Here is a 24,647-nt window from a genome sequence, read left to right on the forward strand (position 1 = left end):
AGCAGCCGAGCGCTTTACCATCGTGCCACCAGGGCTCCTGAAGTTTTGCAGATCAGGAGCCATGTGCCTCAGAGAAGCTGAACAGCGATTAAGCCAAGGGAGGAGCCCAGATGGAATTTTCTACTTCAGCACCGTTACACACAGTCCCCAGAGCAAATGAGCTAGGATCAGATGATAGAACATTCTGGAAGTATCCTGCCGAGGAACAAACTGCCCCTCAGTACCAGAGCCAAGTGGAGCTTGATAAACCTCCGGCAAGAATGCTATGTACTAGATTCCTGTCGTCTTTGATCCCTTGATTTCTCAAGGACTTGCTGTAATTTTAGGACCTGGCCTCCATCTGTCTGAGTATAGATATTTGCCAGTTGGCGAGTCTATGTGTAAGTCACGGTGAAATAGTTTGTCCAGCTTGGGCCGCTAAGTTTCCGTAGAAATTCTTCAGGCCACCACCCACGAATGGGCTTCAGACTTAATCTTAGTCTGCCCAAGCCAGGTTGCATGGATGAGCAGTGACTTCTCCCTGGGCAGGGGAGGCTGGATGGCAGGAGCCTGCACGGCCTGGCCTTCTCTGTCCTTCATTGAGTCCAGTCCAGCGTACTGGGTCCAAGGGTGTCCCAAAATCCATGCCCACCTGGAACCTGTGTGAGCCTATTTGGAAATGGGCTCTTTGTAGGGGTAGCTGAGTCATACGGCATGTGGATGGGCCCAAAGTCTAATGACTGGCATCCTTATAAAAGGGAAATTTTGGACACAGCTGCAGACACAGGGAGATGGAGATGGAGTGACCCATCTACAAGCCAAGGAACACCAAGGATTGCTGGCAGCCTCCAGAAGCTAGGAAGCATCAGAGGACACCTTGACTTTGGACTCCTGGCCTCCAGAACTGGGAGGGGTTACATTTCTGTGGTGCTTTGTTAGGGTGGAAGCACACCGCAGCCTGGGGCCAGCCCCTCAAACAGTGGATCCTGGGCAGACTTACGTCCTACAGACCCAGGCTACAGAGGCCAGGGTAGCGTTTTATTAATTTGAAGTGAGAAAAGCAGATATTTTGTAGGTGCAGATAGCGCATGCTGGATGTACAGATAGGTGAGTGTCTTAGAAGCAGCACAAAGGCTGTTTGCAGAAAGTTGGCTGTTTTAATCTATTGAGAAGACCCCCTTTTTCCAAGCCCCTTTTCTCAGGAGAAGGGGTCTGTTGATGGTCCTATACTATGCAGAGTACGTTGGATTTATCTTTTTAGGAACCTACTTCCCTGTATGGTTCTGATGAGGTGCAGTGTGGGCTCTCGAACTAAACCATCTGGGTTCTAATCTTGGCTTAGCAACTGACCGCTGTGAAGCTTGGTGAACAGAACCCTTTTGTACCTTAGTTTGTCTGTCTGTAAAATGGGAATATAAGCAGCAATTAGGTCAGGGCTGAGCGCCGACATTTTGGAGAGGTGGATCCTGGGGTGTGATGAAGCCAGGAGCACACAGTGATGGCAAAAGAGGTATGTTTGAATTCCTCCCAGCTCTTTCATGTTCAAATTAACAAGACAAAGAAAACCCTATTTTCAGACAGGCTCACATTCACAGGTATAGGGGTTAGGATTCTAAAGAGTATTATGAGGGAAGGATACAGAAATTAGGGAGCCCTGGTGTCTCAGTGTTAAAAGCTTGGCTGCTAACCAAAAGGTTGGCAGTTCGAATCCACCAGGCGCTCCTTCGAAACCCTGTGGGGCAGTTCTACTCTATCTTATGGTGTTGCTGTGAGTCGGAATCGACTCCACGCCAGTGAGTTTCAATATACAGAATAAATTGGTTTTGTTTTGTTGTTTGTTTTGGTATAACCAAACCAAAAAACCAAACCCGCTGCCTTCAACTCGATTCTGACTCATGGCAACCCTATAGGACAGAGTAGAACTGCCCCATAGAGTTTCCAAGGAGCATCTGGTGGATTCGAACTGCCAACCTTTTGGTTAGCACTGTAGCACTTAACCACTACGCCACCAGGGGTATTTCTGACTCTAATAATGCCTACTATTAAGTTTAAAATTGTTCAGGTTTAAGAATTTAATTGACGCCATAATCATTAGTGTAGCATTGTTGTGGAGGCTTGACTCAGCCAGGTCGGGAAATCCCAGGGCGATCCGGCTCTGATTACCTAAGGTTTTATGGAGCACCCTACCTGGCCCTGTGATGGGCATGAGGATGGTTGTCAGGCACCTGGTGTCTTGGGGGTGTGAATTCGGGTTTCTGCTTGTACCTTTTCAAGTGCTGATTAAGCTCAGGGGCATAAATGGAGCTTAAAGGCCAGCAGAGTTTTTTTGGCGAGTTTCATGTTGCTTTCCTTTTAGGAGAGAAGAGTCCAGTTTGGGGTCCTGGTAGCCCAGTGGTTAAGAGCTTGGCTTCTGACCAGAAGATGGGCAGTTCAAATCCACCAGCTGCTCCTTGGAAACCCTACGGAGCAGTTCTGCTCTGTCCTGTAGGGTTGCTGTGAGCCAGGATCAACCCCACAGCAATGGGTCTGTTCTGTTTGTTTGGGGTTCTATTTTTTTTATGTGTAGGATAGACATTGTTTTAAGCGTCGATTCAGGATGTGGGTTCTCTGTTGAGGACATACTGCATTTGCAAACCTGATTGACTTTGTACCTGTTAGGAAGAGAATCCACACTGGGATTTTGTGAACTCATTGGGGTGTGGAGTTTCTGGTTATCTTTGTGTACTTGGAGAAAGACTGTGGTTTTTTTAGTCTGACAGACCCAAAGTGTATATGTTGTTGTTTTAAATTTTGTTACGGTAAGATACATATAGCAGAAAATTTGCTGAAGTTTAACCATTTTTAAGCAACAGTTCAAGGACAGTAATTCCATCATGTTCTGCAGCCATCATCACCATCTGTTTCTGCAAGTTTTTCATCACCTCAAACAGAAACTCAATACCCCTTAATAAATGATTCCCCATCCGTCTCCCCCAGCCCTGTAACCACAGCTGCTGTTAATAGGTGCCCTCGAGTTAGTCCCGACTCGTAGAGACCCTACGTACGATAGAGCAAACCACTGCCATCCTCACAGTCGTTGCTATGTTTGAGTCCATTGTTGGCAGCCAGTGTGTCAGTCCATCTTGTCAAGGGTCCTACTCTCTTTGCCCTGACCCTCTACTTTATGAAACATTATGTCCTTCTCCAGGGACTGGTCTCTCCTGATCAACATGTCCAAAGCACTCTTTGCTTCTGAGGAACATTCTGACTATACTTCTTCCAGGACAGACTTGTTTGTTCTTCTGGCAGTCCATATTCAGTAGTCTTCGTCAACACCATAATTCAAAAACATCAATTTTTCTTCGGTCTTACTCATTGTCCAGCTTTCACATGCATATGAGGCAATTGAAAATACCATGGCTTGGGTCAGACGCACCTTAGTCCTCAAAGTGATATATTTGCTTTTTGACACTTTAAAGAGGTCTTTTACAGCACATTTGCCCAATGCAATGTGCCACGAGGATTTTTGACTGCTGTTTCCATGGGCATTGATCGGTCATCACTACTTACCTTTTATCTGTATGCGTTTGTCTGTTAGATCTTTCATGTAAGTGATTCATACAACATTTGTCCTTTTGTAGGCGACTTATTTCACTCAGCATAATGTTTTTAAGTTCATCTATGCGTAGGATGTACCAGGACTCTATTTCTCTTTATGGCTGCGTAATGTTCCATTGTGTGGATAGGCCACATTTTGCTCAGCCATTCATCTGCTGGTGGGCACTGGGGTAGTCCCACCCTTTGGCTATTGTGGGTGATGCTGCACAAATACAAGTATCTCTTTGAGTCCCTGCCTTCAAGTCTTTTGGATATATGCCTAGGAGAGGAATTGTGTGTCTTCTTTTACTGTCATCTCTGTGACCTTGGCCAAGTCATGTAAGCTTTCTGGGCCTCCGTGGTCTTGCCTGTAAAGTAGGTGTCCACAGTGTCACCTGAGGGTTCAGTGAGATTATTTATGTAAAGCGTCTAACATAGCTCAGTCCCTGGCCCATAGCAGGCACTCAGTAAAATAGCAGATCACTCTGGGTTATTACATTATGACCAGTGGCCTTCAAGTCTGTTCCGACTCATGGCGACCCCGTGTGTATCAGAGTAGACCTGTGCTCTGTAGAGTTTCCAGCGGTTTACCTTTCAGAAGTAGATCACCAGACTTTTCTTCCTAGGCACCTCTGCATGGACTCGAACCTCCAACCTTTTGGTTAGCCACAAGCATGCTAACCGCTTGTACCATGCAGGGACTCCTATCACGTTATAGTCCCTGTATTTTGTTGAAGATACCAAGTTTGTGATTTTGACGCACCCTGTACCAAAATTTAATTTTATCTTTAGTAAAGCAAGCGTGTGTTAAATCTGAACCTGAAATGACCCTCCTTTCCCCTTAAATCCTGGACCAGCTGTTTACGGAGTGGTCCCTGTTCACCTGCCTCAGCATCATACAGAGGCTTGTTTTAGAAACACCTGCAGGGGCTCCCTCACCTGGGGGCAGCTTCCCCGGCCCCTCAGCCTGTCTTCACCTGCCCTAGTGGCTCATTTGCATCGGCCACGTTAGGTGGGGCTCCTTTGCATCCTGGTTCCATATGGCCATGGTGAGGCCAGATAGGGATGGAAGAAGGAGGGAGGGGGTAAGGGGACCCCTCTCTGCAGGGTTGCAGCGGGGCTGACTTGGGCTCCCTTGGCTGAAGGCCCCTGCCCGTGTCCCTGAGGTTCCAGTAGTTCCACCCCTTCTCCATGCTGTCACTGCCCCCAGGGCGGGCCTGCATCCCACCCACACAGCTGTCAGTTCCTTTATTATTGTTGGGTGCCATCCAGTGATCCCACGTGACAGAGTAGAACTGCTCCTAGGCTGGAATCTTCATGGGAGATCACCAGGCCTTTCTCTCCCCTTCAGAGCCACTGGGTGGGTTTGAACTGCCAATCTTTCAGTTAGCAGCCAGGTGCTTAACCACTGTGCCACCAGGACTCCTTGTCCCTTTAGTAAATGCTTCAAATTAGCCTAATAGCTGTGTACCATCCCTTCCTGGTGGGGCCTATCCCTGCAGAATGACAGTCTCCACACAGGGCCCAGGAACCTGCACTGTAACTAGCTGCTCAGGGCTGCTGGACTCTAGCCCCCTTGTGTCCAGGCCCCAGGCCGACCTCTCTTGTCATGTCTCTGCATTCAGGAGTTTGAAGGAGGCATACGGTCATTGGGCCCTCGTGTGACCTCGGTTCTGTGCTTTAGGATACGCGTTACAGACTGGTTGGACAGGAAGCCAGAGCTGGTTGGTTTTAGGAAGTACGGGCCCATCACCAACAAGCAGACACTGGCCACCTCAGACCCCAGGACCTGCATGGTGGGGCCCCTCTCACCAGAGGACTTGGCTGGCTTCCTTGTAGCTACTGCAGTTGGGTAGCACTGTTCTGACTTCTGTCTGGCGTCTTCCTGTCCCTACCATCCCTGGCTTTGTGGCCTCTGGGTAGGTGAGGAGTGTTGTTGTTTGGTGTCATCAAGTCCATTCCACCTCAACAGTGGCCCCATGTACAGCAGAACGAAACACTGCCCAGTCCTCCACCATCCTCACAATTGTTACATTTGAGCCCATTGTTGCAGCCACTGTGTCAGTCCATCTCGTCAGCGACGGTCTTCTTCTCTTTCTCTGACCTTCTGCCCTACTAAGGATGATGTCCTTCTCCAGTGACTGGTCCCTTCTGATCACATGCCTAAACTAGGTGAGACTTGCCGTCCTTGCTTCTAAGGTGGGGAATAGGCCTACCCAGACCCTGACCCTGCAGCTGTTCCCCCCAGGCCCAATGGCTCTACCCGCTAATCCCAGCCACTCTGGCAGAGGGTGGGTGGGGGGTGGAGGCGACCTGAGAGTGGGGACCTCTTTGTCCTCCTAACACGTGCTAGGCACCATCCCTTGTTGCCTGCCCCCAGCAGCGTAGGGTAGTGTGAGCCAGTGGGAGAGGGAGTCAGAGGGAGCCGGCTCCATCTGTCTGTCTGTCTGCTCCTGCTTTGTTCCAGAAGGGTTTTTTTTTCTTTCCTCCTCCTTTTGGTGTGGGAGTGGGAGTCATCAGAACGTCTCGGAAGCTCTGCTTGTTGCCCCGGGGGCATCAGATCAAACATTTGTGGGTTTGGGTCAGACATCTGTGGGGGTAGGATTTTTATTGGAAACAAAGCATAATTGCCTTTTTTTTTTTTTTTTCAATGATTTTTAGCTTTGAAACAAAAACATTCCAGAAAGGAAGACTGTGGTTGGAGGTGCCAGGACTCAGGGTTCTCGTCTGCACATCTGCCTGACCATGCCATCTCTCTAGGTCTGCGCCCGGGCTGCCTGGCCTGGGTTCTGCCGGGTCAGCCTCTGGGGCCCTGGACCTGGGACCATCGTGGCTGAGGGCAGGGGTGGTGGTCCTTGTTGCCCACGTCCACCCAGGGCCCTCCAGCTCCAGCTCTCCAACTTGTGGCTGTGGTCCCCAGTTATAAAATGGGGGAAATAAATGGAGGAGGGGGCCGGGGGAGGCCACAGGGATGACAGCAAAAAACCAATATAATATCGTGGTTAAGATGAAGATTTGGGGTGCCCCACTGTTATGGATTGAATTGTATCCCCCAAAAAACATGTGTTGTCATCATAACTCCTATACCTGTGGATGTGATCCTATCTGGAATAAGGTTTTCTTTGTTACGTTAAGGAGACACATTGGTGCAGGGTGTGTCCTGAATCTAATGTCTTCTGAATGATAAAGAACAGATTAGACAGGAGCACAAATTAAGATTGACAGGTTACGAGGGAAAGGAAGTGTCAGGGTGGCTGGTGGTGCCGTTTGCCAGGAAGGGAATGTAGGATGCTGAGCTGGCTGGGTGTGAGGAAGGTGAGGCGCGGGGGCACGGGTTTGAGGTGTCTGTGGGCCGCCCACAGGTGGGGTGTGGAAGGCAGTCAGTTAAACAAATACAGTGCTGAGGAGACAGAAGACTGACGGAGATACAGGTTTTGGAGTAATAAGTGGCCTTCAGCTGTGGGGTGCCCATTCCCTGGAGTGGTCGTAGCTGTGCCCCAGGCCCCCAAGGAGACCACCTCAGTGAGGAGAGAAAAAGGATGAGGATGAACACTGGGGGACATTGGACACGCGAGGGGCAGGCAGAGGGGGAGAGATGTCTGAAGCAGGGCCAGAAGGAACACCCCAGGATGGTGCGGAGACCCTGTGGGGTTGCCACCGAGTGGCTGGCAGTTAGGAGAGTAGTCAGCGCCCCTCGACTCGGGTTCCTCGTAGCCTTCATCGCCAGCTTAAGTGAGGGGGTGTCTTATGGAGCCTCGAGGAGGGGGGCCACACACCCTCAGGAAGCACGTCAGTCTGTGCGAGAAGAAGGGGGTCGTTGGTCCCTGGAGGAACTGTGGGGTAGGCAGGACCACCAGGAGGGTGTTTACAAGCTGGAAGGAAGGAAGCCCCTTTTCAGCGCCAGCAGGAGCCCAGGTGGAGGAGCGAACTCCAGGGAGAGGAGGACAGGAGCTGTGCGTGGGGAGCTAGGCTTCTTAGCAGGGCTCCGTTCCTGCAGAGGAGGGCCAGAGTGCATGCCAGTGAGAATCATCTAGAAGTGTGGGTATGAACCAAGACAGAGTGAAGGAGGGCGGGAACCATGTAAAGCGGTGTCTCTGTGGAAATTTCTGCTTGTCGGCGGGCCTATGAGATTCCTAGGGCTGGCTTAACCAAACCAAAAAAACCAAACCCATTACCCCCAAGTTGATCCCAACTCATAGTGACCCTATAAGACAGAGTAGAACTGCCCCATAGGGTTTACAAGACTAATCTTTATAGAAGCAGACTGCCACTTCTTTATCCCGAGGAGTGGCTGGTGGGTTGGAACTACCAACCTTTTGGTTAGCAGCCAAGCACTTAACCAGTGTTCCCCCAGGGCTCCTTGGCTACAGGAACAAAGTACCACAAAGTGGGTAGCTTATAAGCCAGTTCTAGTCAAGTCGACTCAGACTTATGGCAACCCCTCATGTACGTCAGGGTAGAGCTGTGCTCCATAGGGTTTTCAAGACCTTTCTGGAAGCAGATTGCCAGGCCTCTCTTCCGAGGTGCCTCTGGGTGTGTGTTCGCACCACCAACCTTTTGTTTAGTAGACAAGTGCTTAACCATTTGCAGCACTCAGGGACTCCTGCGTAGCTTCTAACATCAGAAACTTATTGTCCAAATGCAAGATATCAGCAGGACTCCAGGGGACGGTCCTCCTTTGTCTCTCCCGGTTTCTGGGCAGCTCCAGGCCTTCCTTGACTTGCATCTGCAGTGTAACCCCAACTCTGCCTCCGCCCACTCATGGTGTCTTCCATCTGTCCCTCTGTGTCTTTTATAAGGACACCACTCACAATTGCGCCAGAACCAACCCTACTGTGGTACGACCTCATGTTAATGGGTAACATCTTCAAAGACCGTATTTCTAAACAAGTCACCTTCACAGATGGGGGGAGGTGTTAGGACTTCGATATGCCTTTTTGGGGACACAGTTCCGTCCGTAACAGTGGCTGTTTTCTTCCCCTGACTCTCTTTGGTGCACTCTGTACAGAGTAATAACCCTTGAGTAATTTCTAGCTGGAGACAGAAGCTTCTCTGAGCCACCTGTGTGTTCCTGCTGTGCCCTCTGGCGCCAGGTCACACGTGCTCCTTTTTCCAGCGCCTCTCCTAGTCACCGAACGAACAGTAAGGAAAACAAGCCGTGCCTTATTCCAAGGCCACGGGCCTGCATTCCAGCCCTCTGTGAACTCACTCTCCCTGTACAAAACCTGTCCGATAGGTTGAATTCCTTCTTCCCTCTGCCTGGTACAGACTTGCAGCAGAGGCGCAGCTGATTAAAACATGGGAAGATTCGCACCAGCTTTGCTGATTTATGCTTTGATTACGAACAAATCTGTCTTGGAAGAAGTACAGCCAGAATGCTCCTTAGAAGCCAGGATGGCAAGACTGCGTCTCACATACTTTGGGCATGTTATGAGGAGAGACTAGTCCCTGGAGAAGGACATCATGCTTGGTAACGTGGAGGGTCATCAAAAAAGAGGAAGACCCTCGATGAGATGGATTGACACAGTGGCTGCAACAATGGGCTCCACCAGCAATGATTGTGAGGATGGCACAGGGCTGGGCAGTGTTCTGTCCTGTTGTAGGCAGGTCCTCTGTGAGTAGAACTGACCCCACGGCACCCAACAACAAAGGGCAGGGGGCAGATGCCCCCTTCGCAAAGCTGGGTTCCTGCTCTGGGCACTGGTGTTTGCCCAAGGGGGCAGGTGAGGGGATCACTGTGTTCTCTGGCCAAGCTCTAGAAATGAGCCGATTTGCATAAGGATGCCTCCCGGGCAGCCGAGAGCTTCATCTTCACCATTGCCTTTTGTTCACTTTGTGTAAATAGAATTTGTTCACTGTACAATACACCTGCTTCCTTTAACCCTTCGGGGACCAGACCTTAGGATAAGCACATCCCCAAAGTCTTGTCCAAGCCTGTGTTGGCCTCCGGCCCTGGGTCCTCCTTTCGTCTGTTGAACTACTATTTGTCACATGATTATCATGACACAGCAGACACAGCCCTGAGTGCAGGAGAGACTGGAAGACAGACAGTTCCTGCTGACCCAGGCCTTAGGATGTGGCTAAACAGAACACAATTAAATAAGCAGTTACCGTAAAGTATATCCTCGAAAAACAGGAAGACCCTCAAGGGGAGATGGATTGACACAGTGGCTGCAACAATGGGCTCAAGCGTAAGGATTGTAGGGATGGCGCAGGACCAGGCAGCATTTCGTTCTGTGGTGCACAGAGTCACTATGAGTTGGAACCGACTCGTCGGCACCTACGGCAACATATTAGGTGCTGGTGCGGGGGGCCATACGACCCCAGAGGATGCAGGAGACAGGGGCTCCAGACCTGCAACCACAAACTTGGCACTGACTCCTAGGAATGCTGACTGGCTTGAGGACCCTGGATAGTCCATATGCAGTCAGCCTCCCTCCTGCCTACCCGAGTGTCACAGGGAGTCACGGGTGGCCACTTGGAGCACAGGGTGACAGCTGGCTGAGCAGAGTCAGCAAGAACAGTTCTTGCAACTGCTGGAAGGTTCCCGGGATCTGGCAGAGGGGTCCCGGGTCACCCTAGCAGACCGCACAGCTCAAGAATGACAGCCACAATGAGTGACCCAGAGTCCTTGCCACTGTGTCAGCAAAGCATGGTGAATAGCTCTGTTTAGGCTGGCAGAGAAGGATGATGTTTATGAACAAGTTCCATAGCATTCTTCAGCCAGGAGCACACGGAAACAAACACCTGTGTTACCCAGAAAGTGTGCTTCCTTACTGTGACTGTGTTACTGAAAGACAGTGGGTGCAAATGGTTGACATACTTGGCTGCTGACCTAAAGGGCCACGGAAGAAAAGACCTGGCGATCTCCTTCCGAAAAGTCAGCCACTGAAAACCCTATGGAGCACATGGGGTCACCCTGAGTTGATGATGGCACCTGGTTTGGCTTCTTTTGGTACCCAAGGAGAGCATGGAGTCCTGCTGACACCCCTTGCATCTCAGTGGGGAGTGTGATCCAGTTGTCTGGGAAAGAGGCTTTTCCTTTTACTCCCAGTGATCTGGGTGCCTGTAGACCTGGGTTCATCCCAGGCCACACTGGTTTTCCTATTTCGTACTGCTTAGCTGCCAGCCCCAAACCATGGAGCTGCTCTGGCCCTGGCGCCAGCCGGTGGCCCTCTCTCTCACCAGCCTCTGTTCCAGCCACCTCACTTGCTTTGTTCCCCGACTGCCTTAGCCCTGCTGAGCCAGGAGCCCCAGGCACCCTGGGGAGGCACCACACAGCAGAGGCGTCCGGGAGCTCCCAGAGAGGGCTGGGTAGGTATGTGGGGCATTTGTGGGTTGGGGATGAGTCTTCATCTGCAGTGTTTGGAAAGCCTTGCTCCCCTCAGCTTTAACCAGGAGGGAAGCTCACCGCTAGGTACCTTTGGGGCAGGCTGGGGCATTGGCTACAGATGATTCTGGGTGATCGCATTTGTCCCAGAGAGGGAAACCTTCAGTCATCAGAGCTGTAGTGAGATTTACCTCCCCCCGAAAGAGCCCCAAGCTGGTCGTCTGGAGACCGGCGTTCCAGGCCCAGCTCTGTGACTCAGCAGAAGCCAACATTTCTGCTTTGATGGCTTCAGTTTACTATGAGAGAAGCATGCTGGATCGTACAAATCAATTGTTGTTGTTGTAATCACATACCTTATGCATAAAGCAGACCCTTACACCTATGTAATCCAGACTTCCAGCGCGCTCTAATGGCACGTGCTCGTCACCTGTTCTAGTCAGTCCTTGCGACCACTATTCTGATTTCGAGAGATTGAGTTTGTCTGTTCTTGAACAATGTATGGAATCATGGGGTCTTTGCTCTTTCATGTTTGGCTTCCATTGTTCACTTTAGTGCCCGTTGCTGCATGGGTCAGTAGTTCATTCCTTTTTATGGCTGAGTAGGAAGGCTGGGTGATCTACTTTGAAAAGATCTGCCATTGAAAACCTGACATAATGGGGTCGCCAGAAGTCAGTCCGCTCAACACCAACTGGTTTGGGTTTTTTTGGTTTGTTTTGTATTTTAGTATTGTGTGAACATACCAATACATGCTTACTTACTCATTCAGCTGTTGGTGGACATCCAGCTTGAGGCTATCATGAATAAAACCAAATACAATTATTTTTATGCAAGTCTGTCTAAAAATGAAACCTGTTGCCCTTGAGTCAATTCCAACTCATAGGACAGTCTCTCTAGGGACATACATTTTCTTTTCTCTTGGGCATATATGCCTAGAGATGGAATTGCTGGATCTGGCGCGTGTTTTAGTGTCCCAAAGTGGTGGTTTTCTTGTACACTCCCAAAACCAACCAACCCCGTTGCCATCAAATTGATTCCGACTCATAGCGACCCTGTAGGAGAGAGTAGAGCTGCCCCATAGGGTTTCCAGGGAGCTGCTGGTGGATTCGAACTCCTAACTTAGCAGCCGAGCTCTTAACCACTGTGCCACCAGAGCTCCGTATATACCACTAGTCAGGTAGAAATGCCCCTCCATCCGGGGCCGAGGCCAGGCAGGGCCAAGAGGTGGGCACATGGCTTCTCATCAGATGTGTTTTCATATCCCCCATCTCCTCCCTTCAAGCAGAGCTGCTTCCTTTTTGCCTAGTTTTTGCTTGGGGTTTCTGTTGAAGAATAAAGTTTGCAGGCTTCTGCTTTCTCCTGGCTTCCAAAGTGAGTTTTTCCAAGTGCCTGACTGTGAGTTTTGTGGTCCAGTTGATAAACCATTGCAGGAAAAACATCGGTTGTAGACCTCATGCCCCGCGAGGTGTCTGCAGGCAGGAACTGTAAGTCTTCTTGCTGACAAGTGACAGCCCCCCCTCCCCCGATCTTGGGGCTGAAAGACTTCCAGGCCATCCAAGGGTCTGGGATTCCCCAGGGCTACATCGTTGGGTAAAGGTAGATTGTTCTTCAGTAATCCAATGGTGGGCTCCAGTGAACAACCTGGTCTCTTCAAGGTTAAAATGTTCATTAGGACAAAGTCAGTCAGCCCCGACTAGCGGAGCTCACAGCACCTGGGCATTCTGGATTTGCAGCCTGTCGGGGAATCATTAGGAGCCCTGGAGGCGCAGCAGTTAAGAACTCATCTGCTAACCAAAAGGTCAGCAGTTCGAATCCACCAGCCGCTCCTTGGAAACCCTATGAAGCAGTTCTACTCAGTCATATAAAGTCACTGTAAGTCAGAATTGGGTTTGCTTTGGGGGAATCATTATTCCCAGGGTACCTTCTATAGTGCCTTGTGTGAATCCTATGAAAGAACTTGGCCACAAGAGTTGAATGCAGTGGGTGTGTGAATGTAGTAGCTTATGTAACACCCAGAAAGTGCTGTAGCCTTTGGGTGGTTTTGTATTGGAGGTGGGATTGGTGGTCAGTGAGGGCAGAGTGAGCTAGAGAGGATTGGTTGGAGGGCAGGGTCTTGAAGGATAGACGGGTTTGGCACCAGCGGTCTGATCTCAGCTGACCACGGGGATGGCGCCAAGACCGGAAAGCATTTTGTTCAATTGTGCATGGGGTCCCCATGAGTCGGGGGCTGAGTCTACAGCAGCTAACACGACGACAGTGCAGAGAGGAAGAAGACATTGATCATATTTTACAGACAAGGAAACTAAGGGTCAGGTGAGAAAGCCAAGGACCACACCAAAAGACCAGGCAGTGGGTCAGGGAACCCCTGAGTGAGCCTGGCCTTTCCGTGTCCTAGCTCTGGGGCTGGAGGCAACTTAACCAAATGTGTAAACCTAGCAGTTTTTCCTCGTTTAAATGTAGGTGATGATCCGAGCTGCTTATCTCACAGGTTGCAGAGAAGGTCAGTCTGTTGGGAGAAGACCAGGGTGTCTAGCTCACGATAAAAATAAATGTTTCCAAACAAGCCTTTCTATTCCTGGTCTTTTTCCAGAATTATTATCTCTTGATAATATCAATAAAGGCGAGATTCAGTTTGTGCCAAAAGATACGTTAAAACCCTGAATGTTGAATTAAACAGGAATGTCCGGCCAGTCTGGGACCAGACGAAATCTTCAGGTGCTGCTGATCTGGGTGACTTTCTCCCCCATCTGCGTGTTCCCTTTCCTGCCACTCTTTCTCTTTCCTGTGGAGGAAGGAGAATTCCTTCTTTATTGCCACCCAGCGTGAACCCCATCTTCTCTCTTGCTCTCGTTCATTGCCCCACGTCTCTGGGTAGCCCCCCGGCCACGGCCTTATCTCTCGCCCTCAGCTGGTTTTCCACTCAGCTTCTACCAGCTGCTGGAAATTTCTCTTCAGGGTTTTACCTCTGCATTTGATTTTAGGGCTCTGATTTGTATTACTAAACATTTTTTGGTCGGTGCACATACTGCTGCAGACTGGTTGGATCACACCAGAAGGAACTTGACTTCCTGTCAGGGTGGCCATTGCCTCAGGAGCTCCTGAGGTAACTTTGTGAAGGGGAGGGCCGCTCTGGTTTTTGCCCAAAATCACTCCGGGGGTCACAGTTCTGTTTTGTCCAGGGAATTCCACATCCCTCCTCTCGTATTTTCTAATGGTTCTAGAGTGTTCTTAGTTCATCACTATGTTCAGATAGCACCGGTATCTTAGAGAAAGTCACCTGTGTGAAACTCCCAGTCATATGTGTTTCTATTTGGTTATCGTCAGGAAATGCCTTTGTGTGGCCCTTGAGGTGACTTAGCAAGATTTCATGAATAACACTTTGGATGCAGAGGTGTAATTACTGACCACCAACATCACACTCATCCTTCAGGAATGTATGTGGCCTGGTGGTTTTGGATCCGGGCAAAATATGTTCCGGAAATGTGAAGGCAAGACTCTTTCGATAAAGGCCGTGACCTCCTGTTTTGGGAGCCTGACTTTTGTTTGCTTCTCGGGGTTCCGGTTCTGTTGGGTGTGAGAGAGAAACAGATGGGAGGGGCATGCTGAGAAGGGGAGGCCTGACCAGGTAGACAAGGGGCAATGAGGTTCCATGAAGGCGAATCTGTGTCCAGAGTTTTTCCGTTATGGCATCCAGAGAAATATTAGAAAAATGTGAATGTATTAGAAATGTGAGCATATAATGAAAATTTTTCAGAATAATCTTTTTCCGCAGCCAGCACTTTAATTTCAGAGCCTGATAGCGTTTAGATTTTGGCCAAAAAGTGATTGTTTACTAGCATGACTTGCTGAACCTGGCCCCCCCACCCTTCTCAGACCTTAAATAGCTCAAACAAGCGAAAATAAGGTGCAGTGAGCATTTTTCGACCTTCTCCACACGCAGCCCATGTTGTAATAATTACCAGTGGAAGTAAAATTTATGAAGTGATTAGTGGCTTATAGAAGAAAGTTATACTCCCTTATTTAATAAAGCACCCATAAATCCGACCTGGTTTATTTCTTCGTGGCTGCAAAAATCCTGGCATCCCCAGACCACAGTGATGTGTGTAGGAGGCAACAAAGCCCTGTAACAGTCAGAGTACATTTTGCACAGACTTAAGCCCTTGCTGATGGAGACGATAGGGCATTTGCTGAGCTGCCATTGTTGTTAGGTGCCGTCAAGTTGGACCCAGACTCATGGCGACCGTAGCCTACACCGTCCCCATGATCAGATCATTGTGACCCATAGGGTTTTCATTGCCTGATTTTCAGGAGTCGACTTCCAGGCCTTTCTTCCAAGTCCATCTTAGTCTGGAGACTCCGCTGACAGACTGGTGGTGGCGTCACATGAGGTGCGCTGGCTGGGAATTGAACCCAGGTCCCCTGCATAGAAGGCAAGAATTCTACCACTGAACCACCAATGACCCCTCTTCACGTCTTAGGTTCTGTTAAATGGAATCACTGTACATGGAAAGCCGTTCTGTGCAAGAGTGAGGTTCAGGTTCTCATCCTGGGGGCAAGGATAGATTCCCATTGCCCAGGGAGGGTGAGAGGCACACGAGTGTTTGAGTAAAGACATCTGTTTTCAAAGTTGGGGGCTGTTTGTAAGATCGTCAAACCCTAGGTGAAGGAGAAGGCTGAATGAGAAGAGGAATTTCTGTTTTCCTGCAGTTCTCGTGCGCTATCACGTCCATGTGCTCAGTCTGCAAGAATCTAGGTACTTACTGCAGGTAAGGTTCTAGGAAGGTGCCGTTGGGGACAGGTGCAGCAATGATGAGGACAAACAGTGGTTTGAGGACTGAGGCAAATAAAACATGGGAGCAGTGTCAGCCTCTGGGTGGGTGAGCGAGAAAATCTGCCCCTTTCCTCTTAAATGACACGCTTCTAATACGACTCTGGAATAACTTCCCACCCACCAGCCCTTGCTGAGTAGGAGAATCATGCCTCCACTCCCATGATCTTCACAAACAAAAGTTCCTGAAGCCTTTGAGCAGAAAGGAAGGAGAGGAGAGAGGCTGCCACCCTTGCTTCAGGATTGCTGTATTTAATCCACTTTCTTGAGTGATCAGTTCATCTCCGGCACTGTTTTGGGGACATTGGAGGACAAGGTAGAGCTTTTCATGAAGCTTACCTTCCGAGAGGGAGCCAGAAAATAAACAAGAAGAGACCTAGAGACAAAAATAGGAGTCTGGGTAAAGGCAGGTGCTGTAAAGAAAACAAAAAACCAATTAGGAGAAGGTGGCTGTATTGTTGACCTGTCAGAGGGGTCTTTCTGAAGGGGAGACATTGACCTCTGAGACCTGAGTCGCAAAAGTTGTCAAGTGCAATTCCAGGGACAGAGCTTGCCAGCCAGAGGGAGAGGCCTGTGCAAAGGCCCTGAGGGCAGATATGAGTTAAACCGTGATGTCCCGGAGGAGACATGGTCATGGAGGGCTAGATGGCCATGGAGGGCCAGGCGGTCATGGAGGGCCAGGCGGTCATGGAGGGCTAGGTGGCCATGGAGGGCTAGACAGGGCAGATTCGAAAGGGACCTGTGCCCATAGGAAGGAGGTTGGGTTTTATTCAAAGGGCTTAGAGATGCCACTGGAAAAAAAAAAAAAAAAAAAAAAAACCCTTCGCCGTGAAGTCGATTCTGACTCGTAGTGACCCTGTAGGACGGAGTAGAACTGCCCCATAGAGTTTCCAAGCAGCACCTTGTGGATTAGAACCGCCAACCTTTTGCTTAGCAGCCACAGCTCTTAGGCCACTGGAGACACTTGATTTATCAAGAGACCTCCGGCTGCTCTCTAAGAAGAACAGCTTAGCTATGTGGGGGGTGAGGGTGGAGGGTGGGGTCAGGGAGACCAGGATGGGGGAGGCTGCGATGACCCAGGTAAGAGCTGGCGTACTTAGCTAGGAACGGGGTGGGGGGGACAGCAGGGCAGGGTAGGACTGCCCCCCCGCCCCCTCCCCCCACCCCGTAGAGTTTCCTAGGCTGTAATCTTTACGGAAGCAGACCACCAGGTCTTTTCTCCCTCAGACCGGCTGATGTATTTGAACCCCCAACCTTTTGGTTAGTAGCCGTGCACTTAACTACTGTGTCACCAGGGCCCCAAAATAACTGATAGGAATTTGAAATAGAATGGTGCATGGAAACTGGTCGTTCCATATAGCAAAACATTGTAAGACCACCATAGTTAAGTAAGGATTGATGTTCTTACAGAAATAGCCAACTATTGACACAGAAGAGCCCAGATTCAGACTACGCACATCTAAAATGAATTAAGACGACACCGCCTCAGTCAGGAGGGGCTGAGACGCTCAGGAACTGATGCAGGAGTAATTGCTTGGCTGTTTGCTAATTAATTTTGTCCCTCACTGAGCAACAAAATCAATTCTTCCCACATTGCTGTCAGTACACAACTCCACCCCTCCCCCTTTTTTAAGTAAAGGAGAATGGATGTGCATATTTATCAAATATTTCATTTGGGGAGGCCTTCCCATGCTTCAAGGCAGCAGAAGGAAACAAAAGGGAGATTGATTGGTTCCATAATTGAGACTTTATCCAGCCAGCAATGGATGAGTGCAAGCAGTGGAATGGAGGAGATACTTGCCACCGCTATGATAGAATTTGAGAACATAGTTGAGCAAAGGGTACGGACGGTAGTCCACAAAATAGGAATGAGGTTTGGTAAAGTGGAGGGTCAGCGGAAATGAGGGAGACCCTCCATGAGATGGATTGGCACAACAACGGACTCAAACATACCGACGATCCTGAAGATGGCGCAGGAGCCGGCTGCCTTTTGTTCTGTTATCCATAAGGTCACCATGAATCAGCTGACTGATGGCAGCTAACGACAACAGCAAACATTTGATAAAATTTTGACTCATGGGCAAAGGAATGTAAACTTGAATGTGAATTTCATTCCCCACTTGTCAGGTTAGCAAACCTGCTGGTGAAGGGTGGGAAGCAGACCCCCACTGCTGTGGAGAGGATAAACTGCCTTCCAGGGGACGCTCTCCACAGTGCCTCATACTGTACTAGAGAGTCAGCCTAAGAAAATAACTGGAAGTGCTGAGGAAGATCAGGCCTAAAGATGGTCCTTACCCTGCCACTTATAGCAGCAAAAATGGGGGAGCCTGGATGCGTTACATCCGCAAATGGTCAGGAGAATTGTGAACGTCTGTTTGGTGGGGTGAAATGTGTATTAAAACTCTGACTGCGGAGAATTTCTTAGTGACATAGGAAAAATGCTTAAGATAAAAATATTGATTTGTTTCCTATTTTGGTATATAAATGGTAATTAATGACCAAGCTGTTTGGAAAACAAAAGAAAGAAAAAACAAATTTGACTGGAAGCAAGCCAGAATACTAATAGCAGATCAGAATATTAAGGACCGGTTTTTTTCCCCTTACTTGTTATTTCTGTACTTTATAGATCGGTGTTTTATTGACAAGCAGAAAAAAATAATAAGCAGAATATGAACCCCCCAGTTTATTGGTTGGTGAGCGTGTTCAGACGAAGTCGGTGGGAGCGGGGTGGGGGTCTAACCTTTTTTAATTGTCTTCTGCTTTCAGCAAAAGCTGGGGACAGGGTTTACCCCATGTCAAATTGCCACTGGAGCCTGGCATTAGTGGGTCTTTGGCTTCATCCTGGGCCCTGAACTGTGAGAAAATAAATTTCAGCTCATTTAAAGCCACCCACATGCAGTTATCTTTTGTTACAGCAATACTATGTAATCCTGAATAAATGGGTGGATAAAATAGAAATGTCTCCCTTCCACGTGGCTGCCAAGATAGACCCTCAAAAAAATTTTTTTTTTTAACGTCCCAGGAAAGGAGCCTTCCCTTGTGACCACACCCTGAGGGCCCATCCACGAAAGGCCTTGTGTTAATATGTCAAACATCACGCGAATTTGTTTATTTTCCCACGGGGCCATTTGTATCCGGGTGTTTCTGCAAGACTGTCACTCACCCCACACCCCCTTTGGTTTCCCTGGCTTCTGCCGCTTCTTTACGGTATTAAATTCCTGTCTTGAACAGGAGCCTCAGAGACTTGGCCTGTGTGTGTCATTAATGAGAACTGTCAGTAGTATCGGGAACAGCAGCTAAACCCTAGAAGCTGTTCCCCACCCCACCAGCTTGTCTTAATCCAGCATTTTAACCTGCTAACCAAGAAGTCGGCAGTTCAAATCCGCCAGGTGCTCCTTGGAAACTCTATTGGGCAGTTCTACTCTGTCCTATAGGGTCGTTATGAGTCGGAATCTACTCGACGGCAGTGGGTTTGGGTTTTTTTTGTTTGTTTGTTTTTCTCATAAATGAGCCTCAGGGAAAGCCCTTTTCTGTGAAAACCAAACAAGCCTCAGTTTTCTTGTCTGTAAAAAGAGTGACAACATGTTAATATGTACTACTACTATGTTGAAATATATACCGGTGCATCTATAATAGTAATAGAGCATTTTCTTTAGAATTTAAGTTGTAAAAAAAAAAAGACAGAAATACAGTTGGCACTGACTCAATGTTGACTCATGGCGACCCCATTTGCAAAAAAAAAAAACGCTGTTGCCATCAAGCCAGCTCTGACTCATAGCAACCCCATGTGTGTCAGTGCAGAGCTGTGCTCCATAAGGTTTTTGGTGGCTGATTTTTGGGGAGTAGACTGCCAGGCCATTCTTCCGAGGTGCCTTTGGGTGGACTTGAACCTCCAATCTTTTGGTTAGCAGTGAGTGCACTAACTGTTTACACCACCAGGGAAGTAGATTGATTTAAAGAGAAGTATTTAGGTGTGATTTTAAAAAGAAGCAAACAAGCAGTACATCAGTAGAGTGCCGCTGTTTGGAAATCCCAGGCCCCTCTGGTGCTGACATACAATGTAATGTTTCAGACAGGAGGCTGGGGTCCCAGGACATCCCTCTTCCCCAGCCCCAGTCAGGTGAACGAACCCTTCTGCTGGTCGCTGTTAGTTAGAGCACCTTCACAGATAATAACGAGTTTCTTTTCAGGTCGCTGGCAGGGTACCAGCGTTTAGAAAGTATTTCTAGCCTGGGCTGGTCACAAGATCGGACTTCACAGCCCGTCTGCCTGGGGCTGTGTCACACGGGGGGAGGGGGGTGGCCTTCCCATGTGACTGACAGGCCGACCACAAACCCCCATGTTTGAGGAGCACTTGATGGGCCACACTCTGTTTGCTCTGTTGTGGTTTCCAACTGTGGGGTGAGGGGACAGGAGAAGGAAGTCCAGGTAAAGAACATCAACCGTAGCCCACTGATGTGACACAAACCAAGATTTGTGTGGGCTTCCAGAAGACCTGGCGGAAACCACCCCCCTTCTCTCCTGCTGAGTGTCATGCTCTCTGCTCTGCCCTGGAGACCCACTGGGCTGCACATGGTCCTTGGCCTTCTCGGGTAAATTACAATGAGGCAGAGTGCAGGGACCTAGCCCTTCATTCCTTTGTCTCTGGTGGTACCTAGCTAGCACTGTATACTGTGGTGCTGAACTGATACGTCTCAGTTATTGAGTGCTGCTACAACAGGGTCACCGGAAAAGAGGAATACCGTCCACGAGATGGATTGACAGGCTGGCTGCAGCAGTGGGCTCAAGCATAACAACGGTTATGAGCATGGCCCTGAACCAGGCGATGTTTAGTTCCAGGTATACAGGGTTGCTGTGAGTCAGAGCTGACTAGACGGCACCTAACAACAACATAACAGAAATCCCACAAAGAGATAGCTTTAAAGAACACAGATTTATTTTCTCACCCTTCAGGAGGCTAGAAATCTGAATTCAGGGCACCGGCTCTGGGGGAAGGCTCTCTCTGCCCACTCTCGGGGAAGGTCCTTGTCTCAGCTCTCTAGAACTCTTCTCAGCATGTCTTTCCCCCATTTATGCTTGCTTTTCTCTCTGTCTAATCGGCTCTTTTATACATTGAAACCTGTGAGAGCTGGAACTCGATGGAACGGTCTTTGCTTTCTGGGTCTCACAAGTTTTCCACCTTTGACAGGATGCAGTCTTACACTTTTCTATCACTCATTTAGTGGAAAATATTTGAGTTTTCCTTCTCTGACAGGTTTCCCCCTCACACAGGTTCTAGCTTTCACAGGTTTTACTGTATCTCAAAAGTGGTTAGGTTGAAGACTCACCCTACTCAGATATGGCCTCATTTACATAACAAAGAAAACCCTGTTCTGAAATGGGATCAAGTCCACAGGTATAATTCATTGCCATCAGGTCGGTTCTGACTCATAGCAACCCTATAGAACAAAATAGAACTGCCCCATGAGGGCATGGTAGATTTGAACTGCTGACCTTTTGGTTAGCAGCTGAGCTCTTAACCATTGAACCACCGCGGCCCCTCAGATATAGGCATTAGGATGTACAACACATATTTTTCAGGGCACACCTCAACCTTTATAGGTTGAAAATTTGAGCAAACAATTTATCCATTAAACGGAAAGCACCAAACACCAAGTTGTACCGGACATTGTGTTTGCTCTGGGGGAGTTATAACGACAGAACAGCTTTCAGGAAACTTGGTGCAGTTAGGGAGCCAGGAAGCCACGTGCTGAGCACCAGCTGTGATGCTCGGGCTAAACCCAGTGAGTGCTCAGAGGGGTCCAAGAGAGGGCAGGACAGAGATGGACTTCCGGTAGCAATGCGTTGGGAAAGGCACCATTTGAGGGAGTCCTTTGCAAATGGGTAGGGTCCCTGTGTGGTGCAAATGGGCAACGGGCTCTGCTGCTAACCAAGAGGTTGGAGGTTCAAGTTTACCCAGGGGTGCCTCAGGAGAAAGGCCTGGTGATCTGCTTCTGAAAAATCAGCCATTGAAAACCCTATGGAGCACAGTCCTGATCTGACCCATGTGGGGTCACCATGTGTCGGAGTCGACTGGATGGTAACTCTTTTCATTTGGTTTGGTGTCAGGCTGGCCTCTGCACGCAGTACCCCTCCGACAGGGCCATGCCTTTTTCCCCTGTCAGAGGAGGCAGTCCACCCAGGAGGCCACAGCATACATAGCCTGTCCATCTGGAGTCCTGATGGCTAAGGAAAGGCTGTGGCCACTCGAGTTCTGTGACCTGGGAGGAAGCCTCCTCTGGGGTGGCCGGGAAGTTTTGAAGTTCATTCACAAGGCTGGCCTTCTCAGTAATGGGAGCCTGCTCATCCCTTGCCAAGCCGCCCTTAGAAACGCCAGGGGAGAGGGAGGGCCTAGAGAGGGAACTGGTCACGTGCTAGCCTCCACTAGCTGAGTGGCTCAGACACAGAGGCAAAGACATGGTGGTTTTGCTGTTGGGGTTCCGATGGAGCTGGGAGTGTCCGTGGACAGGTTGCTGCGGGTGGGCCTCCCTCAGGGCTGCTGGCATTGGAGGAGAAAAGGTGTTTTAAATATTTAGAGCCACAGGCACTCTTACCCTCCCTTGCCCTCGGGGTCCTAGAGTCTCCACACCTGCTGGAAGCCCCACAAAAGGACTGCAGGAAAGCCAGGTATTTCTCCAAGGCTCTGAGAACTTTTAGGAGGGAGCTGGGTGAAACCCAGGTTGCTGGGTTTCAGGAAGACGGATCTGGCAGGAGGGGGAATGCCTGTGGATTTTCAGGGCTGTTGGGACTCCCTGCGTCCTGGGGAGTGAGGTGGACTGACCTGATGGTGCTTCCTGGGGCAGGACCTGGTGGCGGGGTCACTGACAGGGCCAGGAGACTCACACTTCTTTTAACCTGGAGGAAGTCTGATGAAATCGTATGATACTCCAGAAATTATCAGCAATGAGGAGAGTGAGTCATCCTAAACCCAGCTTTCTGAAGTCACCAGGGAGGAACTGGCTTTCAGAAATCACCAGGGAGGAACAGAGCCTGGTATTTGTTCTTTGTCCTTCCTCCAGGCGGGTCCCCTCCCGCTGCCCCAAGGCCACTAGAAGAACATAGAATGTCACCCATACACCCTGGAATCCCACGTAAGGCCTTCTTCACCTCAGAGATGCCCCTGTTACGTTGGCTTGTATCTTTGCCTGCTTTTGAACTGCTCTTTAGGGCAGCAGGACATTGGCAGAGAGACCACAAGAATATTCTGAGATTTTGGGATTGTGGGGTGGCCAGTCAGTGACTGTTGCTGAGTAGGGGTACGGAGGGGCAGGGCCTCAAGTCCACCCTCAGAGTCTGTAAATACCATCTGTATGAAGTGATGTCGTCTGTTCAGAGGTAGCCTAAATCCTGGGGAGGAGCTAGAAGCAGGGTCTCTTTTCTCTGAATGAATTGGCCTTTCATTAAAAAGGTTATGAGCAAGACGCAAGTAAGCTGTAATGCCCCTTCCTGTCTTCCCAGGTCCAGTGTGGGGAGAGAACTGTGCCTCACCACCCCCAAGAAAATAGGGGTGGCTTTCCACTTGGTGCGGGCTTTCCTGCCAAGGGCGGGCCCTGTAGCTGCAGGCTGCCCTGGAGGGGTGACCAGTGAGCCTGCGGGGTGAAGTCCAGTCCTTAGTGGAGCGGGCCAGGCTTATAGGGCCTGGCTGTCCACGTACATCCGAGGTGCCCCCTCCCCACTAACCAGTCAGTGTTTTAAGAATGTAAAGCTTAGCTTTCAAGAATAGAATAGACCAGTCATCGTAAGTCCATTCCGACTCATGGCGACCCCACTTGTGTCAGAGTAGAACTGTGCCCCATAGAGTTTTCAATGGCTGGTTTTTTGGAAGTAGGTTGCCAAGCCTTTTTTCCGAGGCACCTCTGGGTAGACTTGAACTGCCAACTTTTTGGTTAGCAGCTGAACATGTTAACCGCTTACACCACCCAGAGACTCCAAGAATAGGATAAGGATTATTCCTGAATTCATCCTGCTGTGTTATAATCAAGTCACACCAGTCATCTGAGGGGACAGCTGGCATCTGCTGGGGATTTTGACTCCATAAAGATGACCCCAGGGATGCCTACCAGGAGAATAATTAGTCTTTAAGTAGTAGAGTTGATACAGTGGCTGCAACAGTGGGCTGAAGCATAGCAAGGATCGTGAGGATGGCACGGGACCGGGCAGTTCTGTTGTACGTAGGGTCTCTGTGAGTCCGAATCGACTCCAGGGCACCTAACAGCAACACAACAAGTGGAATTCACTCGTCCATTGATACTTGAGAGCCTGCTATGTCCAAGTTCATGGCAGCACAGCCAGGAACAGACACAATCCAGTGCTTTGTTTTCATAAAGCCTTTGTTAGGAGTCAGACTAGAAACAAACAAGTTTGTGATATGTCAGGCGGTGATAAGGAAGTAAGAAAAGAGAAGGGGTAGGGTTGCAACTCAGCTGGACTAGGAGAAAGAGGCCACTGAAAGCCCAAAGGTTTGCACCCAGATCCAGAGGGCGTGGCCAGCACCCAGAGTCTGCAGAGCAGGGCCTTTGCCCAGATGGTCTCAGACCACCGAGGGTTATTTTCAGGCCTTGAGGGCTAATGTCATTTGTTCTGCTGGGTTTTGGACTTGATTGGTGCATGTTATCCCTTATTTCCTTCCAGTTTCTCCCATTCGTAATGGAAATGTCTAACTTGTATGTTCCACCATTGTACTTTGGAAGTAGATAACTTGTATTCTTGATTTCACAGATGTAGAGGAATTTTGCCCCAGGATGGAATTTCGACTTGGAGTTGATTTAAGATTTGGGGGATGATATGATCAAGTGGCAGCGCTTTACATGTGTCAAGGTCGTGAATTCCAAATTTCTGTCTTGGTTGTCTAGTGCTGTTGTAACAGAAATACAACAAGTGGATGGCTTTGACAGAGAT

At 49.4% G+C, this 24,647-nt stretch overlaps 1 protein-coding gene and 1 non-coding gene across 6 annotated transcripts in view; one reads left to right on the forward strand and one right to left on the reverse strand.

Moving 5' to 3' along the window:
• Window positions 1-24,647, forward strand: part of SH3BP4 (SH3 domain binding protein 4) — a 122,299-nt gene that overhangs the window by 59,320 nt on the left and 38,332 nt on the right. The window lies entirely within an intron of this gene.
• TRNAR-UCU (transfer RNA arginine (anticodon UCU)) lies at window positions 15,272-15,345 on the reverse strand. Its single transcript has one exon. It is a non-coding gene; the product is annotated as a tRNA-Arg (tRNA).

Source organism: Elephas maximus, chromosome 6 (genome assembly GCF_024166365.1).
Source record: "Elephas maximus indicus isolate mEleMax1 chromosome 6, mEleMax1 primary haplotype, whole genome shotgun sequence".
Taxonomy (NCBI): Eukaryota; Metazoa; Chordata; class Mammalia; order Proboscidea; family Elephantidae; genus Elephas; species Elephas maximus.